The sequence below is a fragment of the Callorhinus ursinus genome, unplaced genomic scaffold (assembly GCF_003265705.2).
Source record: "Callorhinus ursinus isolate GAN/ISIS: 27379988/994484 unplaced genomic scaffold, GSC_fseal_2.0 scaffold1, whole genome shotgun sequence".
Classification (NCBI taxonomy): domain Eukaryota; kingdom Metazoa; phylum Chordata; class Mammalia; order Carnivora; family Otariidae; genus Callorhinus; species Callorhinus ursinus.
Window position 1 is genome coordinate 124,688,001 of NW_027397063.1, and position 18,468 is coordinate 124,706,468.

An 18,468-nucleotide genomic window follows, 5' to 3' on the forward strand; every position below is an offset into this window, starting at 1 on the left:
AAGCCCAATGCAGTGTGATAAAAATTCTATTGGAAACATCCACATCTACAGTTTCAATTCTGGTTCTCTTAGGGAGTAGGTCTCTGCCTCAGTTTCTCCTCTGTAAAATTAAATGGTTAGAATAGATGATTCCTTCAGTGCCATTCAGCTTGAAATTCTTTGTACCACATACTGAGCTTGTACATACCTAACACATTCAGCAATCGCCCACAGAGGCTCAGGGTAGGATTTTATCTATCCATTTGTTAATAAGAATGATTTGTCATCTTAACAAGAAACTCATGATCTTTACAGTTTGAGATTCTTCCCAGGTTCTCAGTATTGGCCTAGAACTACAGAACAGTCATCTAACAAAAAGTGAGGAGTTTGGAACAATTCTTTGTATCTCCCTAAGTTCAGTATGGAGGCGGGCTGTGGATGGCCAGCAGATAGTTTCCTTAACTGGAAAAAGTTTTCATAATGAGGCTTGGTGTATTAAATATCTTTTGCATCATTACAAAGAGAAAAATAGAGAAATCTCATAACTAAAGAAAGTGAAATCCACTTTACTTAATGCGGACCTCTGTCTCTGGTGTGCAGGTCCTCTGTGTCCAAAGATAATTAGCACTTTATAATGCTAATTATTATAATTATGTCTGAGAAAAAAATCATTAGGGGGTAGGTCCGTTCACTGATTTTCAATTGCCCCCTCTATTTAAAAATAAGGTCACTTTTCTATGAAATAACTTTAGGAGCTCAAAGAAGAAAGAGGGTTAGGGAAAATTCTGTGTAAGGATAGCCCTGAGTTTTTAGTATTCTTATAATTCTGTGATGTGTCTGGGTCTGAGCAGGAAGGAAAAGAGTGAAGATGTTTAATCTAGGAGACTAAAAATCGGGACCCAGAAGAGCAACTGTTTTTGTAAGACTTCGTCTTCAAATAGGCATTTATTTATCACTCACTGTGTGCCTGGTACTGTGTGCTTACACTCAGCTGTTCCAGATGCTACTTCATATAACGACCTTCACCGCAGTTCCACGAAACAAGTATTAGCACCATTCCATGTGCCAATGTCAAGGGTATAAGAAACAGAAAACTGGTTTCTGACTCGGGCTTTGCTCACTCCAAAGTGTGTGCTGTAAACCCTTTACTACCTGTGCATCCATGTAAATATACCGTTCCTGTTAGGGCTCTGGAAATACTGAACCATTGTCAGGGTGGGGAGGGGTCCGGCTTGGAGATGCCGGGCATGGAAGTTGCTTAAGACAAGCCCACTGTCAGGAGGGAGATCAAGCCAACAGGAGAGCTAAGGACACTTTCTGAGAGCCCCAGAAGTACAGCTGTGATTCAGCAGGAAGATTTTGGGGCATGGAGTGAAAATAGCCAGGGTCTGAAGAACAGCTCCATCTTTGCCTTTGTGGGTGACCACGAAAGAGCCCGTTCACTCTGCCAGGCCTTGTTACTAATGCCTAAATCAACAGCTCCCACAGCTGTTACTCTTACTACTGATCCTACTACCACTATTCTCACCACTATGACCATTCTGAAAACGTCCTGGGTGCCAGGCACAGTGCTAAACACATCATGTGCATTGTCTTATTAAATACTCCCAAAGCATTCTTATTAATCCAATTTCACATGTAAGAAAAGTGAGGTTCAAAGAGGCTAAGTTATTTGTATATGGACATGCTTGATAATATGTGAAACACCATCCATTGTAGGTATCATTACTAAGAAACTATCAGCTGAGGAGGAAGAAGTGGCCTTTCATCTTTTGAAGATGAGCAGTTGTCTTTCTGTTTAATGGTTTTTTAAAAATCCCCTTGTGACAAGCTCCAGAGGACAAATAATTTATTTCTTGTGGTGTATGGCTTTCTAAATGAATTAATTGATAGGCATCCCATGGTCAGTCTGAGGGATATGGAAATAAAACAGACATAAGATGCTCTCTACCAAACTAATTTTTGCTCTAAACACATAAATAATAATTTTTTAAAGTAATTTTGTGTTTACCTTCTCTTCTGCTTCAGAACCTGTGTCTTTGTGGTGTCTTTGCACTATCAGTTGAGAACTTTAGTTTTGTTCTCTGAGAATTAGTAAGTGGGATTAAACAGTAAACACTGCTGGTGGGGGGCGGAGGAGGTAGGATCTCTCACTTCATCCCCGCCCTCATTCATTGAAGAGGGGATAGATAGGAAGAACAGTTATAATAATCATAGTAATAATACAGTGGCGAAAGCCACTCTTTCCTTTTCGGGGGGTCATGAGACCAAAATTATTTTCACAGTAATCCTAAAATATGATTTGCCTTTTCACTGGACTGAGATTTGCACTGATTGTGCCAAAGCAATTGTACCGTGGCACAAATTAAGACCATGAAAACAAACTATACTGATAATAATTTTATTCTTCACCAATATTCATATGCAGGGGGGAAAAAAGTCAGTTTCACTTAAGAAAGTCCTTGGTGAAGTAGTAAAAATATTAATTTCATTAAATCTCAACCCTTGAGTACAAGTCTTTTTAATATTCTGTGTGATGAAATGGGAAGAACATTTAAAGCCCTTCTGCTGCATACAAAAGTATGACAATTGTCTCAAGGAAAAGCACTTGTGTGTGTTCAAGGACCACCACTTTCACCTAAAAGAATGAGGGATGAAGGATGGGTTTTCTCAGTTGTATATTTGGCAGATATTGTCTTAAATATAAATGAAGGGAGCTTGTGGCTTTAAGGAAAATAACTGACAATATTTACGGCCAATAATAAAATTAAAGCTTTCAAGCAACAGTGTCTTGACAGCTCCCCAGTATTTAAAGAATTTTCTGATGAGACTGATGATGATACTAATAAATGTGGGGTTTTGATATTTGATAGTGAAATGTGCCAAAGATTGATAGATATACATAACCCTGAAAAACAATATTTTTCAACACATGACCTACACATGATTTTAGGTAATCATGGATGAGTAAAAGAACCATTTAAATGCAAGATCCATTGGATTTCAACTCAACAGAATATAAAACATTGACTTCTGCTTCCATATCGCAAATAACCTTTAAGAAACTAACACTTGTTGGGGTGCCTGGATGGCTCAGTCATTAAGCGTCTGCCTTCAGCTCAGGTCATGATCTCAGGGTCCTGAGATCGAGCACCTCATCAGGCTCCCTGCTCAGTGGGAAGCCTGCTTCCTCTCCCACTCCACCTGCTTGTGTTCCCTCTCTCGCTGTGTCTCTCTCTGTCAGGTAAATAAATAAAATCTTTAAAAAAAAAAAGAAAAAGAAACTAACACTTGTTGAATTTTAGGTAGTACCAAAGAAAAATATCTACAGTTATATGAGAAAGGCTGTTCAAATGCTTTTCCCTATTTCAGTTACATTTTTGTGTGAGTCAGAACCTTTTTTCATACATATTTCAACCAAAGGTGGATTGAATGTAGAAGCAAATCCAACAGCCTTCTATTAAGCCAGATATTAAAGAGATTTTTTAGTTTGGAAAATACAATTATTTTTCATAAAAATGTTAACTTTTATTAATTTATAGTGAGTTTATTACTTTTAAAATCAATTAATATATAAACTTTCATAATAGCCTCAGTTTTAATTTCTTATATGGTAAATATTAATACATACATAATACCCACATAAATCTTTGGGGATCTCAGTAGTTTTTGAGAGAGTACAAGCATCTGACAACAAAAGTTTGAGAACTGCTGGTCTAAGGAAGTAAACAGTTGTAAGAAATGCCCTTGAATGTATAAATTGGTACAACCTTTCTGCAGGGCAGTTTATCAAAACTATTAAAATTTGGGTAACTGTGACCAACAATTTCCACCTCTAGTAGTTAATCCTTAACAAAGAGTTATGGATTGGAACAAACATTTATTTATTAGAATTTTCATCATGGTACATTCTATAAGACCAAAAACACCTGTAAATATCCAGGGAATCGTTTAAATAAATTTTAGTATCCCCTTAAGATGGACTATCATGCAACAATTAACAATACATTAAGATTCGAAAAAGAATAATTGATGGCATTGAAAATGTTAATAATATATTAAATTTAAAAATGATACAAAACAGTACCTATCAAATAAACTTATTTTGAAAAACTAAAATGAAAATTCTCTCCTCCCCATACATTTACATGCTCTATTTCTATTTCTTTCTGTATGTCTGGAAATGTTAGAAATGCATTTGGGGGGCTGGTGGACAATAGTTTATTATTAGTGTCTTTAAGAATCTTTTGTATTTTCCTACTTTTCTACAGAAAATGCATTAGTTTTACCAGAAAAAAAATATTTACGAGGTGTGGTAGATAAATTGTGATGTTCAGATTTTTATTTTTATTTTTATTTTCAGTCTTTTATTCCTGAGCTTTGATAGAAGAGACTAGAGAGAACATGTGAGCCTAAGAAGAGAAGAGGAGCAGAGCATTACTGAGGCACTGGAGAAATCATATGATAGAGGAGAGGCTAAGAGAATCAGCTTTTGTTAATGACTGATGCTGGCTCATTTTATTAGGTGCAGGGTTAAAAACATGAAATTGTCATTTTTGTAAGTCAGAAGTGGATGAGCATCAGCAATTCATGTTGAATAACTCATTTAATATAACAGACATTTTTATGCGCATAGTTAAGGAAATGAAGATCAAAGGTTAAATAACTTGCTTACAGTAACACAAGTCCATGCTCTTTCTAAAAAGATTTTCCTTTCTTCAAAGTTTTCCCTTAGACCACCATGAGGCAGAGATCTTCTACATGGGCATATGGGACATCTTCACAAACCAAAAGTTTACACATTTCATCCTAGAAAATCTTTGTCTACATATCTAAGATGGTGGAAGACCCCCAGATGCACAAGGCGATTAAGAACTTTGACAGGGGCACGTGGGTGACTCGGCTGAACACCCAACTCTTGGTTTCCACTGGAGTCATGGTCTTGGGGTCATGATCTCAGGGTCATAGGATCTGAGCCCCACACCAGGCTCTGCACTGAGCATGGAGTCTGCTTGTCCCTCTCCCTTCCCCTCTCTGTCCCTCTGTGCTCTCTCCCTCTAAAAGAATAAAAATCTTAAAAAAAAAAAACCAACAAAAACTGTTTGACATACTCCTAGTCAATAGTTTAGCTATTAATAAAGTTCATAAACAAAAACAAAACATTTAGTTATAATAAGTGTATTATAAATAAAGACCAGATAAGTTTTCAAGAATTTTTCACCTGCTCTTTTCCAAAAATGACTTTGAGACACTGCTTGGATGGGAAAAGTAGTATGATAATCTATGAAGTTCAAAGTCTACACCCCCTGCCCCTCCCCCCAAAAAAACTGCCCAAATAAAGCAACAAAACATAAAAATGTCAACCACAGTTGGGTAATAGAACCAAACAGGAGCTCCATTTAAGTGAAAGAGAAAAAAATATTGAAAGAAAAAAGAGCTGGAAGGAAATACTAAAAGAAAAAATACTGCTTAAACAATAAGCTCAGAATAGGTTGACCCCTTCAGAAAATACTAAGAGACAAAATCAAGAATAGGCAAATCCTATTTTAATATGAGAAAGTATAATTCAGAAAAGAAAGTTGAAAATTCAGAAGCATACTGTAAATGCTAAGTTGAAGAAGACCCAGAGTAGAGGTGACCTTGGGAAGGGAGAAACCTAATGAAGTTGGATGAAACTGCCCCAGGGTAACTATATTTGGACATAACTTATCCTAGGCATAACCAGGAGAAGCAAGAGCTGAAAATAAACCAGTATAGATATAGATGGGTGAAACTGGATGAAGGGAAGATATATTTGATTCATGCAAGCATCCAAATCATGGAGCCAGGTTTATTCTATCAATGTGAAATACCAATAGAGACATCTTTGTTTGGGATTTGGTAAATCTGAACATAATTAAAAGGGAATTCTTAAGGGAGGAACTCTCTCCAGGAATTCAAATGTGTGAGGTGGGTTCATCATGCACTCCAATGGAAATGTTTTTCTGCTTAAAGAACAGCATCTCATGGAATAAGTGGTTTGTGGAATGCATTTAGTCAAGAACTGATCTGGTCTCCAAACATCATTTTATGAATAAGTAAATTCAAATTCCAAGAGGTGAAGTGACTTTCCCAAAAACTGGATAATTACAAATTAAACTCAACTCAGGTCTCCTGTGTGTGTCAGTTCATTGTTTGTTGACATATTTTCATTGAGTGGCATGTGGGCAAGCCTCCCTTAAACCAGTGCTTTCTCATTTTCATTCCATTTGTCTAAATCAGCTATGATATGAATGAGGAGTAGAAAAGTTATTAGTGGCGAGCATTGGTGTGGGGTGGCTTGTATAATTCTATCTGGGGAAGGAAGAAGTTGGGAAGGCTTTAGGGCATGCCCTTAAAATGATCATGAGTATAAAAAGAAAAGTTGTAGGGGAGTTACTGATTTATTAGAGGGCATGAGAGGGGACTTAGATAGTACATGGAAATGCAGACCCCAAGTGGAATTCCAAATCAATAAACTGTCCTTCAGGACTCTGCTCAGATGGCACCTCCTATAAAGTGTAGGATATAACACTGATGATGTGATGATGTGTGGAATGCCCTCATCCTTTGGACACCGATCTAAACTTGATTTGAGCCTTCAATTTCACAGCTATGGAATCTAGTACCTTCCCCAAGATTTCTGCCAATTTCTAAAATCACTTCCTCGTAGAAATGATTCCATTCCAGCTAGTATACTGACTTTATCCCACTCATTTTTTTCCTTAAGAAACTCAGTCATAAAAAAAATAAAATAAAATAAAGAAAAAAAAAGAAACTCAGTCATACTCATGATTTCATGAAGTTAGTAACTTTAATGAACATTTACAAGATTTGAGGAAGAAATCACATTAATACCACATAGTATTCTACCATTTCCCAGCTCCCCTCCTCACATTCTCTCCTCCCTTCCTGAAGCCCAGCCTCCAATCACTATAGTGACCAAATAATTTCTTATTGCCCAAATTAGAACATTCTGAAATTAAAAGAGGACACTACTAATAATACACTGGAATGATAAGTGTAAATTTGGACTATGTGGGAGAAAATAAGAGAGAGGTTTTCTTACCAATATGTGACCCTTACCCACTGTGAGCAGACCTATAGGAAATGTAGTTCTGTCTCCTCATCTTTGAGGGCTTCCCTGATTGGTCTGGTAAACTTTCCCAGGACCCTAGGGCATTCCAAAGAATAAATTTTTCTCTAACTCATTATACTTGTTTGATTCCTTGAGTTATTATTAATGGATTATCTCTCTCCTAACTTTGTTTATGCTTCCCACAATACTTTTATTCTTTTAAAGCAGAACACAATTAACCTCAATATAATCCTTTATGTACACATCTATCTTTTCCACTAAATAGTAAGCTCCTTTGGGGCAAAGACCATATCAACTTCATTATAGCAAAATATTCTAATTGCCTCCAAATATCTGTTTTCTCCTTTTTCTATCATAATAGAACCTTAAGTTTTAGCTAAGCACATGGCCACCCAGAATTAAAACTGTATTTCTCAGCCAGCCACTTTTGTAGCTAGGAATAACCATGTGATAAAAATGCATATAATGGAATAAGAGTTGTTAGTTATGCATGCAATTTTTTGGCATTCCTTTCCCCTTTGCCAGTTTGTATTCCTGCTAGGAGGCACATGAATTTGATGGTATAGCAAAGAATACTATTAATCACCAATTGTATATGTGGTCCTCTACATTTACCATTCTCCCATGTCAGTAAGTTGGAATCATGGGACTATCTCTTACCATGTGATTGAAGCATGAGTTGTGTCACTTCCAGAAAGAGTCAGCTAAGACCCAATGTGTCTTTTCCATTTCTCTTTTTTCCACAGTGACCTTAGAGACCCCTAGTGCTAGACATAGAGCAATGAGAAGGGCCACTGGACCCATATAAGGCAACTCAGATTTGGAGCAAGTTTCTTAATGCAGCATAGCCTGGTGGTATTTGACTAGAGTAGATAATGAACCACCTTGAGCCCATGCAGTCAAGTTCAACACCTCAGGGGTAATAGAGCCATAATAGGAGGATCTGGGTCCCTGACATTGTGGAGATAACATACCACCTTGGAATTATTTACTCCTAAGATTTATGTGGGAAATAAATACCTATCTGTTTAAGCCACCACTAATTTGGGTTAATTTTGTAGCAGTCTAGTCCATTCTCAATAACATTTTTGCACTTCTCATCGTGTCTTTTATGGTAGCTCACTTATCAGAGATACTCAATTGAATATTTGGTGAATTGACATGGGGTGCATGAGGAGACAGTGTGAGAAGATAAAGGGTATTTAGGCAAAAGTATATTAAGGGGCAATCCACTGATGAGGAAAAGCTATTTAAGAAGTCTAAACTTCTAGACAAGATTTCCTGGCATTGCCAGGCATACCAATTGGGAAATACAGTCATAACCCAAAAGAATCCCTCTGTAATCACATGGGTCTAATCACATCTACAGATGGGTTTTTCTTTTTTTCTTTTTTTTTTTTTTGGCTTGCACTATGCTTTTTTAAAAATGTGAATTAGTCACAAATATTCATAAATAGAGTTTACATGGAATTCTATGTTTCTAGCTTCTTTTGAAAAATAAAAAAATCTGGAAAATTAGGGTATATATGGAACCATGGCTTTCCCCTTTTAGTCAGGACATGAGTAACCAGTTCATGGTGACTATGAAATTGTCTCTCCAACATTGAGGTTACTTGTCAATTGCCATCTATATCACAGTTCTTGCTTTCTTGCTTTTTTTAAAAACTTGGCCTGCTTCCATAGGCAATCTTACAAATAACTGAGATTGAAAGCCCTACCTAAGATACTGGAACACCTGACTTAGACATTTGCTTTAGGGGCAAGATCCTAGGGCACAAGGGTTGAACAGCAAGCACAAAAGGAAGTGGGAGATAACAAGAGACAGCAGTATTGCCAACAGAGGGATCTCAGGCAACAAGAATGTGATGGCAGAAGGCATTTATATGAGCAGGTGTGATGAGAGGACAATGATCCCAGTAGGCATATGACCATCATATTCTCTGCCTGTTCTCCTAGCCCGACCAAAAGATGAAGTGGCCCCCAGGCCCCAGGTCTAATGTAAGAACCATATGCTGTTGTGCTCTTTTGAGCCCTGCTCCTAGATCTTGATAGAATTCTTGACAACCTGAATGGTGATTGGTGCTTCTCCAAAGATTTGAAAGATTGAGAGGAAAATAGATAGTCTATTCATCTCCCCCCACTCATCTTGGTTTCAATAAGAAATGTGAAGATGAAAGGTGAAATACAAGCAGAGACAAAATGAGATTGTAAATCAAACACTTTCTTACTTTCCTTGCTCAGAAAAGCTTGTTGAGTGCTTAAGAGAGCAAGGGAAAGAACAAGATGTGAGAGGGAGGGAGAAAGGGAGGAGACTCACATTGAGACAAAGGGAAAAGTTGTATTGTTGTGTTTCAGTTAATCTCTTGATGTTGGTGGGTGTAGAGCCCCAGATGTTAGAGCTAATGCATATTGCATTAGTCCATCACATTGGGAAAACTCTAGTCCCAGCAACAAGGAATTAATAAATCTAGTAATTGTGTCATGTTGGGAATATAGCCTAGGAAAGAAAATTGTGTAAATTGTTTGATAAATGTGCATACCCAGATAGCATGTGTTTCTGAGGCCTTCCACAGAGACTGACCCAGAGGTTGCCCAGGAATTTCTTCTCTTCCACTCTGCCCTCTAGGAGGAGCTGGTATGAAACAGAATGGTCATTTATTGAGTGTGGCATTGGCATCCAATTAATAGCATACAAAATCGATTCTCTATGCTTTGTTTCTCAAACCCATCCCCAGAACACGAGTTCTCTAAGGCAATTAGAAATAATCACAGGCTTGCCAAAATGTTCTTTTCTATTTTCTAAACATTAAAATCAAAATGTGGTTCAGTTTTAGCTCTTAAGAGGCTCAGGGTTTTTTTCATATTTTTTTAAATAAAATGAACAACTAAGCAGTTGTCTGCAGCATCAGGACACTATATATGTATCCAGAATGACATATGCAATATGCTTTGTAAAAATTTCTTAATTTCTCTTTTGATTTTTCTGCAGCATGTAGAAAGGTACAAAATTAAAAATCATTGTGTCACATCCTCATCACTGATTCTTGTACCTCTTCAGTGTGCTAAAGTCTACACAGAGGTAGGGATATGGGGGGGGTAGTAAAAGAAATCCGAGAAGTGAAGGAAGTCTGAAAAGGAAGTATCTTGAGGACAGAATCCATATTTACCACAATTACATCAATTTATTTCTGCTAGAAGATTCTTGTGTCACTTATGATAAGTTGTGTAGGCTTGAAAAAACCAATGAACAATAAAAACTATGTCCGCATGTGTACCAAAGGTGATTAGTCTCTTAGAGGCTGAGGACACAGTAATTTGAAGGTACCACACATCACAATCAGCACAAGTGATTATTGACTATAACCGCTTGGATGGACTCTCTGGCAGGACTCTCATGCCAGTCAGAAAACCACCATGTTCACATTGCTGTAAATATGCCTTCTGTCATCAATAAGTTTTGGAAGCAAAAATCCACACCCACAGTCTTCTTAACATTAGCTTGACTTCAGCTCTTTTTCTCTAGATTGTGGACCCAAGAGGGCAAAAGATCTTTATCTTTTGTGTCAATCCAGATAGTTTTATTTGTAGTCGCTCCTAGGGCCCTGTGTTGAGACCACTTCCAGCTACAGAGCTATGACTGATTAGCCATGCCTGACATGGGTACGGAAAACGAGCATTGTGACATATTCTCTGGGTGTTTGCCAGCCCTGTCCTAAACGCTCCACTTTTCACTTTCTAAAATACCTGTTGTTGGGTCCTTGCTATCTCCTTCCCAAGGTTTCCTTTGGTACATAACATCTGATTGTGAATCTCTCTTTCTCCTGCAAGTAGGATGGAGCTCAGAATCTCATCAGCAGGACTGCTTCCTCCGGGTCAAACCCTCAGTGCTCTATAATTACTGTGCCTTATTCAAACTACAAAAATCAGTTTCTAGAGTAATGCAAAATGTGATCATGTATCTTTAAAATTAGTCTGAAAATAAATGAATGAAATCATCTAAGAGTCTGGAAAATAATTTTAACTCTAACGTTTAAGCCTGACTAGAGCTGGGAAAAAAAATGGCAGAAAAGTGGAAAAGGCAAGAAAGTGAGAGAGGAGTTGGCTGAACTTTACATGTTAAGTGACAAGGAAGCCAATAAGGAATTTGACTCTAAAAGTGAAGAGAAAATTTCAAATCTGAAAGATATATTATATTAGTCAGGGTTCTCTAAAGAAACCGCACGTGCGTGTGTGTGTGTGTGTGTGTGTGTGTGTTTACACATACAGAAAGAAAGAGAGAATGAGTATAAGGAATTGGCTCATGCAGATATAGAGGCTGAGAAGTCCCAAAATCTGCCATCTGCCAGCCAAAGACCCATAAAAACTATTGGTGTCATTCCAGTCTGAGCCTGAAGGTCTAAGAACCAGAAGAACTGATGGTGTAAATCCTAGTCCAAAGGTAGGAAGAGATCAGTGTTTCAGCTCAAGCATTCACGCAGAGAAAGCAAATTTTCACTCCCTCTGCCTTTTTGTTCTATTCAGGCCCTAAACAGGTCAAACAATACTCACCACATTGAGAAGGATATCTTCTTTATTGAGTCTAATTCAAAGGTTAATCTCATTTGGAGACATCCTCAAAAACACTCCCAGAAATAGTGTTCAGCCAAATATCTGGGCACCTCACAACCCAGCCAAGTTGACACATAAAATTAACCATCACTCATATTAAAGGAATAAATTATATGCTGGGGAGGGGAGGCTAGATATGAAACATTAAGGAAAGGGAGTTGATCAACATCATGGAAGAAGATATACAAATTGTCGTGGTTTTAAAACATGTCTGCAGGGACACCTGGGTGGCTCAGTCAGTTAAGTATCTGCCTTCGGCTCAAGTCATGATCCCGGGGTCCTGGTATCGAGTCCGGCTTCAGGCTACTTACTCCTTGGTGGGGAGCCTGCTTCTCCCTCTGCCTGCCATTCCCCCTACTTGTGCTCTCTCTCTTCCTCTCTCTCTGTCAAATAAATAAAAATCTTAAAAAAATAAAATAAAACATGTCTGCAAATTACCTGACACTTCCATCATAAGTTAGAGTGTAATCATTCACCATTGAACAGTGGCTGGTCTTCGTCATGTCATTAAGACTTACTGTCAGAGGCTAGCTGGTGAGAAGGGATCCAGCTCACTCTCACTCTCTCTCTCAACATGTATGTTTGGAACCCTGAGCCACAAGGTAAGATATTATGCTGGAGAGACTATGTCAAAAGACTACATAAAGATAGAGGAAGAAGCTGAAGGAGCCCCGTCTGTTCGGCCCCCACCTGATTCTGCCCCCGGGCAACATCAGCCTTCAGACATTTGAGTGAACAAGCCTTCATGTGTCCCAGTCACCACTGTCTGATTCAACTTTGCAGAGACTCCAAACGAGAACTGCCAACTGAGTTCAGTCAACTCCAGCACCATCAGAGATAATAATGATCATCATAATAAATACCGTCATTGTTTTAAGCCACTAAGTTTTGGGATGCTTTGTTACACAAGTAATAGATAACCAGAATTGAACTTTTAAATCCATTTTTTTTTTCTGAACCTCTTTCTCTTCATGAATAGGAGTAGGCCATCTCTAAATGTCTTTACAATTCTAAAACATAGTGGAGAATCTAAGCTGAAGTCAAAGCTGATGTGAATAGATAGTATTTGGGGTAAATTTGGGGATTAGGCTAACCCCATATTCTGCCTCTTTTCTTTCCTTCAAAGTACAGACTTCTCAGGGTGCCTGGGTGGCTCAGTCGGTCAAGCATCTGATCCTTGGTTTCAGTTCAGGTAATGATCTCAGGGTGGTGGGATTGAGCCCCATGTTGGGCTCCTCACTCTGTGGGGAGTCTGCTTGGGATTCTCTCCCTCCCTCTGCCCCTCCTCCTTCTCTCTTGCTCTCTTTCTCCTTCTCAAATGGATAAATAAATCTTTAAAAAAATTACAGACTTCTCTCTCTGGCAGTGCCTGGGGAGGAATGTCATATGACTAAAACCTGAGGTGTCTTAGCTCCTTGTCTCCCAAACCCAAGCCTTTAGGAAATCACATCCATTTTTGAGAGATGGCAGAAAGGAAGTAAAGTAGCAAACAGGAAGAAGCAGAGTAGTTTGTAAAAAAATATAGGAGCGGGAGAGAGACAAACCACCCCCCTCACAACTAGAAGGAGATTCCTCTGGACTGAGGTTGAGGTGGAGAGAAAGGAAAGAAAGATCTGAAGTTCATGCAAGCAGGGAGAGCTGTGTGCATCTCCTTGGCAGCAGACTGAAGAAGCAGTAAATCTGCAGAGAAGAATGATATGTCTGGACAGTAGGATTCTGGGAGGACTTGAAATAGAGCCCCATGTCCCAAACATGGCATGAAGCCCCAGAGAATTACCAAGCAGGAAGAACCTGAAAATCAAAATAAGTTGACATATAAAAAATGAAGAGATGTGATTTTTCTTGTCTTCCTGAGTCTGTGAAGGGTGATTCATATCCTACACTGGGAGTTAGGAGTGATCAGAGATATTTCAAGAACTGATGAGTTGAGCTTCCAGGATTTGGAGAAGTTTTTTGCCTGGTTTGGGAGAGGAGAGAGTATTTTTCCTAAAGGGGAGGATAATGAGGAAAGTTCATGGGGAATGGAGGAAAAGAAAACAGAGGGTGTTTTTGAAGATGGTCCCCTTGCCAAACCACGTAGGTTTAGGCGAGGGCAAAAAAGAAAAGAGGGTGTGTGTGTGTGTGTGTGTGTGATTATGGGACATGAAAACACAAGCTACGCTAGTCCCCATTTTATAAAGGACCACACATTGTGGGGCACAGAGACCTTTTCCCTCTTTTTTTTTTAATTTTTTTTTTATTTATTCATGAGAGACAGAGACAGAGAGAGAGAGAGAGAGACAGAGGGAGAAGCAGACTCCCTGCCGAGCAGGGAGCCCGACGCGGGACTCGATCCCAGGTCTCTGGGATCATGACCCGAGCCGAAGGCAGACGCTTAACCATCTGAGCCACCCAAGCGCCCCAGACCTTTTCCCTCTTAAATGGATAAAACAACTTTGCTGCAGAAAAGAAGAGGGAGGCAGCACTGCTGAAGGCAGGAGGCCCTAGTGGCAGTGACAGGTGAGGCAGCACCACGAGCAGCTTCTAGAGCTGTGGACAGCAAGAAGAGGGCAGAATGGGGCAGAAGATTCAGGAAAGACTATTCAGTTGTTCCTATGAAATTTTCCGGAAGATCTCCAGAAACATTTAGGGGCTGGAGTTTTTAAGGTATGCACATTGAGACAAACTACCAAAGATATTTTATATTTGCCATAAAAATGACATGATATTACCTTTAAAGTGATAAAGTCTTGGAAAACTCAGGTTCCAAAATCATTTTTTAAATCTAGAATGCATTCTAAAATGATTCTATGATCTAATTGGCAATAACTAAGCCTCTGATAGACCACTGTGCAAATCTAATTCTATGATTCTGGGTAATTGTGAAATTAAGTTTAGTCAGAAAGCTTCATTTCCCTCTATTTCTTAAGCCATGATCTAAATAAACACTGCCTTTTAGAATTAATCTCTCTTTCCCACATACTCTTATAGAAGTGTGATTGTTTCCTTATAGCAGCAATTATCACAATCTGATTTGGGTTAGTCTATTATGTTTGTGGCTGACTCCTCACAAGATTGTGAGCTCTGGAAAAGCAGTGACCTTATACTTTTCGTTATGTGCCTCTCACAATTCCTCTTAGAGAGCCCTGTGTTCAATATTCATTCATTCATTCATTGAAAACAAGTTTATAGAATATCTGTTCTGTGCCCAGCACTGTGGTCAATAAAAGCTTCAGGGAATTGAAAATGAAAAGCTTCTCATTTGTGGTGACTAAGCCATTAGGAAAGCCAAGATGTTTCTCCAAAAATATTTTTTAAAGGAAAAGTAGTCATAAAAAAGTTTCTCTGGAGGTGCCTGGGTGGCTTAGTTGGTTAAGTGTCTGACTCGACTTCAGCTCAGGTCATGACCTCAGGGTCGTGAGATCAAGCCCCATGTTGGGTTCCATACCAGGCATGGAACCTGCCTAAGATTCTCTCTCTCCCTCTCTCTCTGCCCCTTCTCACCCACCCCCACCCTGGCTCATGCTGGCTCTCTCTCTCTCTCTCTCAAAATAAATAAATAAATAAATAAATAAATAAATAAATAAATATCTCAAAATAAATAAATAAATAAATAAATATCCTTTAAAGATTTTATTTAGGACATTTTCCTCTATGTTCCTAAGAGAGATGAACTTACAATGTTCAGTTTTTGTTTAACTTTGGTATTTATATGAGTTATAATAAATTTGTATAGTATTTTGAAATCATTGAATTTTTATGATTATCAATAATTTTTATATCATCAAAATCTGTTCTTTTAAGCTTAGTAGAATTCATCAATAAAACTGTCTTGGTCTAACATGTAAAGAACTTGGAACCCATCACTCAGGTCCTCACAACAAAAAAAAGCTAAACAAACTGAAAATCAACAACCGTTCTTAGATCCATCAGAGTATTGAGACCACAAGGCAAACCAATGCCCCCAAAACTGAAGAGACAGATGGATAGGGAGAATCACAGCTTACTGGGAACAGAAGCCATTAGAGCCAGGAACTGGTAAGAACATAAAAATGGCAATTGATCGGTTGCTGGAAGCTGAGTATGAACTAGCTTAAGAGATAAAAACTCCTGGAAGCCCCGCATTAAGGATCTCTCCACACTTTTGTGAGTTTTACACTCATAAGCCCCACCAGCCTCTTACAGTGAAGATCAGAGACAAATCCTCCAGTGCTCTAAAAGAGGAAGGGGGAGAGTAACCATTCGGAAATATGCCCAGATCCTTCTGTTCTCTTTAACAAAGAAACCATCTTTCAAGAGAAACAATTTTAGCAGACTGTAACTGATACGGAGCAAGGGAAATGTCCAGAACCAGTACCCTCTAGCTTCTCAGATGGCAGGGGGAAATGCACAATTCCAGGACCATCAAGCCTTCCTGTCTCACCTAAGGGGGAGAAAAAGCTGGCATATACTTGTAAAGATCACTGGCCAGGCACAGGCCCACTAAAAGCCTGAGATCTAATCATAGTAGGATCAAAGAACACTTCCCCTTCACACCTTACTGCCACATCAACAGTCCTCCTTCATAAGAACCGGGAAGTATAGCAGAAAGAACTGCAATACTTGGATTCCATTTAAAAAGGAGTCTTTAGAGAAACCCAAAGTCAACATAGGACACAAAAACAAAGACACTAGAGGAAATTTTAACCTCTGACATCTGCAGAAACAGCAAACAATAAACACAGCTGATCAATGGTGTAAGATTTAAAGATGTGTCAATAGAAACTTCCCAAACTGAAAAGCAAAGATAAAATAGTGCTTTAAAAAAGGAGCAGGTATCCAAGAATTGTGGGACAATTACAAAGGTTGTAAGACACCTATAATAGGAATACCAGAAAGAAAAGAGAGAAAGGAACAGAAAAAATATCTGAAGTAATAGTGACCAAAGAGTTTCCAAAATTAGCAGCAAACACCAAAACTCTGATCAAAGATCAGAGGACACCAAGCAGGATAAATAATTAAAAACAAACAAACAAACAAACAATGCCTAGGCATATTATATTCAAACGGCAGAAAACAAAAACAAACAGAAAAAAGTTTTGAAAGCAATCTAAAAAAAATCCTTACTTATAGAAGAAAAAGTGTAAGAATTATATCAGACTTCTCTTCAGAAACCTTGCAAGCAGTAAGAGAATAAATGAAATATTTAAAGTATTGGGGGAAAAAACCCTATCTGCCTAGATTTCTATATTCAGTGAAATTATCCTTCAAAAATGAAGGAAAAATAAAAGCATTCTCAAACAAACAAAAATTGAGGAAATTTGTTGCCAGTAGACTTGCCTTGCAGAAAATGTTAAACAAAAGTTCTTCAGAGAGATGAAATGGTAGATAAGAAAATTCAAGCTACATGAAGAAAGGAAGGGCAATAGAATAGGAATAAATGAAGGTAAAAGAAAATATGAAATGAGTAACAACAATTAAAAAACAAAAACAAAACTTGTGATTGGTATGCTAAGGAAGAAGGAGAGAAAATGGAATCATATAAAAAGCTGAATTAGGGGCACCTGCAAGCTCAGTCAGAGGAACAGGTGATTCTTGATTTGGGGATGGTGAGTTCAAGCCCCATGTTGGGTGTAGAGATTACTAAAAAAAAAAAAAAGCTGAATTAAAATCAGAGAAGATAGAAAACAACATGAAGATAACAAAGTAACAAAGAGTGATGAGTAGAAAATGGTAAAAATAGGGCAGCTAATTCATCCAACTGTATGAATAATCACTTTAAATATGAATGGTCTAAATTCACCAATTAAAAGACAGAAACTGTCAGTGTGGATTAAAAACAAATAAACAAAAACCAGACTCAGCTCAGCAAGAAACTCATTTTAACTATAAAGTACTAGATTAAAAGTAAAGGGATAAAGGAGGCCTCAGGCAGCTGGGTCAGTCCAGGTCTGCAAGGTGCCCCAGGTGGGTGACATAAGTGGCCTCTCTTCAGGTGCACAGTGCTTTGGGGCCTGCTGTGGAGCCTACTGACCCTGGGAGAGACTGTCCGTGCACCCCAGCTCAGGGGGGCCCTCCTGGACCTGGAGCAGACTCTGGTGAGCAGATGGGTTGCAGCAGTGACTCACTGGGGCAGGGATGTAATCCAGTACTTTGAGAGGAGGGGCTACAAGCTAGTGGGGTGAAGATGCTGAAGGTGCCAGAAAGCATTCTTGCTGAGTTCTACCATGATTTGCAGAGGAAGACCTTCTACCCAGTCCTCATCAGGTACTGGCACCCTGGTGGCCATGGTCTGGGAAGACCCCAGTGAAGTCTGCAGCAACTTGGCTGAGGCTGCCCCTGACCTTCACAGGAGACTTTAACAGTCACATCAGAGCACAACCTGAGGCGGTGGCACAGGAAGACTGGTGGGAAAATGAGGCTCCCAGAAACAGCCTGGACTGGTCCATGAAGCTGTGGGAACATCATTCATGCCAGTGCCTCCTGGAGGGGACTCAGAAGGAAATTCAGCCATGATTCCAGAGCAGTGAGCTGGTGGACTGGGCAAACGAAGGCTACCACATAAACATCTACCCAGCTTGAGCCTTCAGGCTGCCCTCTGCCACCCCAGCATTCACCTAGGACCAACTAGCTCTGCTGACAGGAACTTGAGCCCACACCCATGCTCTGCCCATCTGCCCCCAACCACCTCCCTGTCTACCTTCTGCCCCACCCCAGCCCAGGACTGTTTAATCCACCAACATTATGTGCCTTTTTGTATCCTAAGCTAGCGAGAAACTGGACCAAATCCTTTCTGTACCAAAGTG

The 18,468-nt window shown here is 39.1% G+C and overlaps 1 pseudogene; it reads left to right on the forward strand.

Moving 5' to 3' along the window:
- Positions 1 to 18,244, forward strand: part of LOC141372629 (nucleoside diphosphate kinase, mitochondrial-like) — a 36,110-nt pseudogene extending 17,866 nt beyond the window's left edge.
- The last annotated feature ends 224 nt before the right edge of the window (positions 18,245 to 18,468 follow it).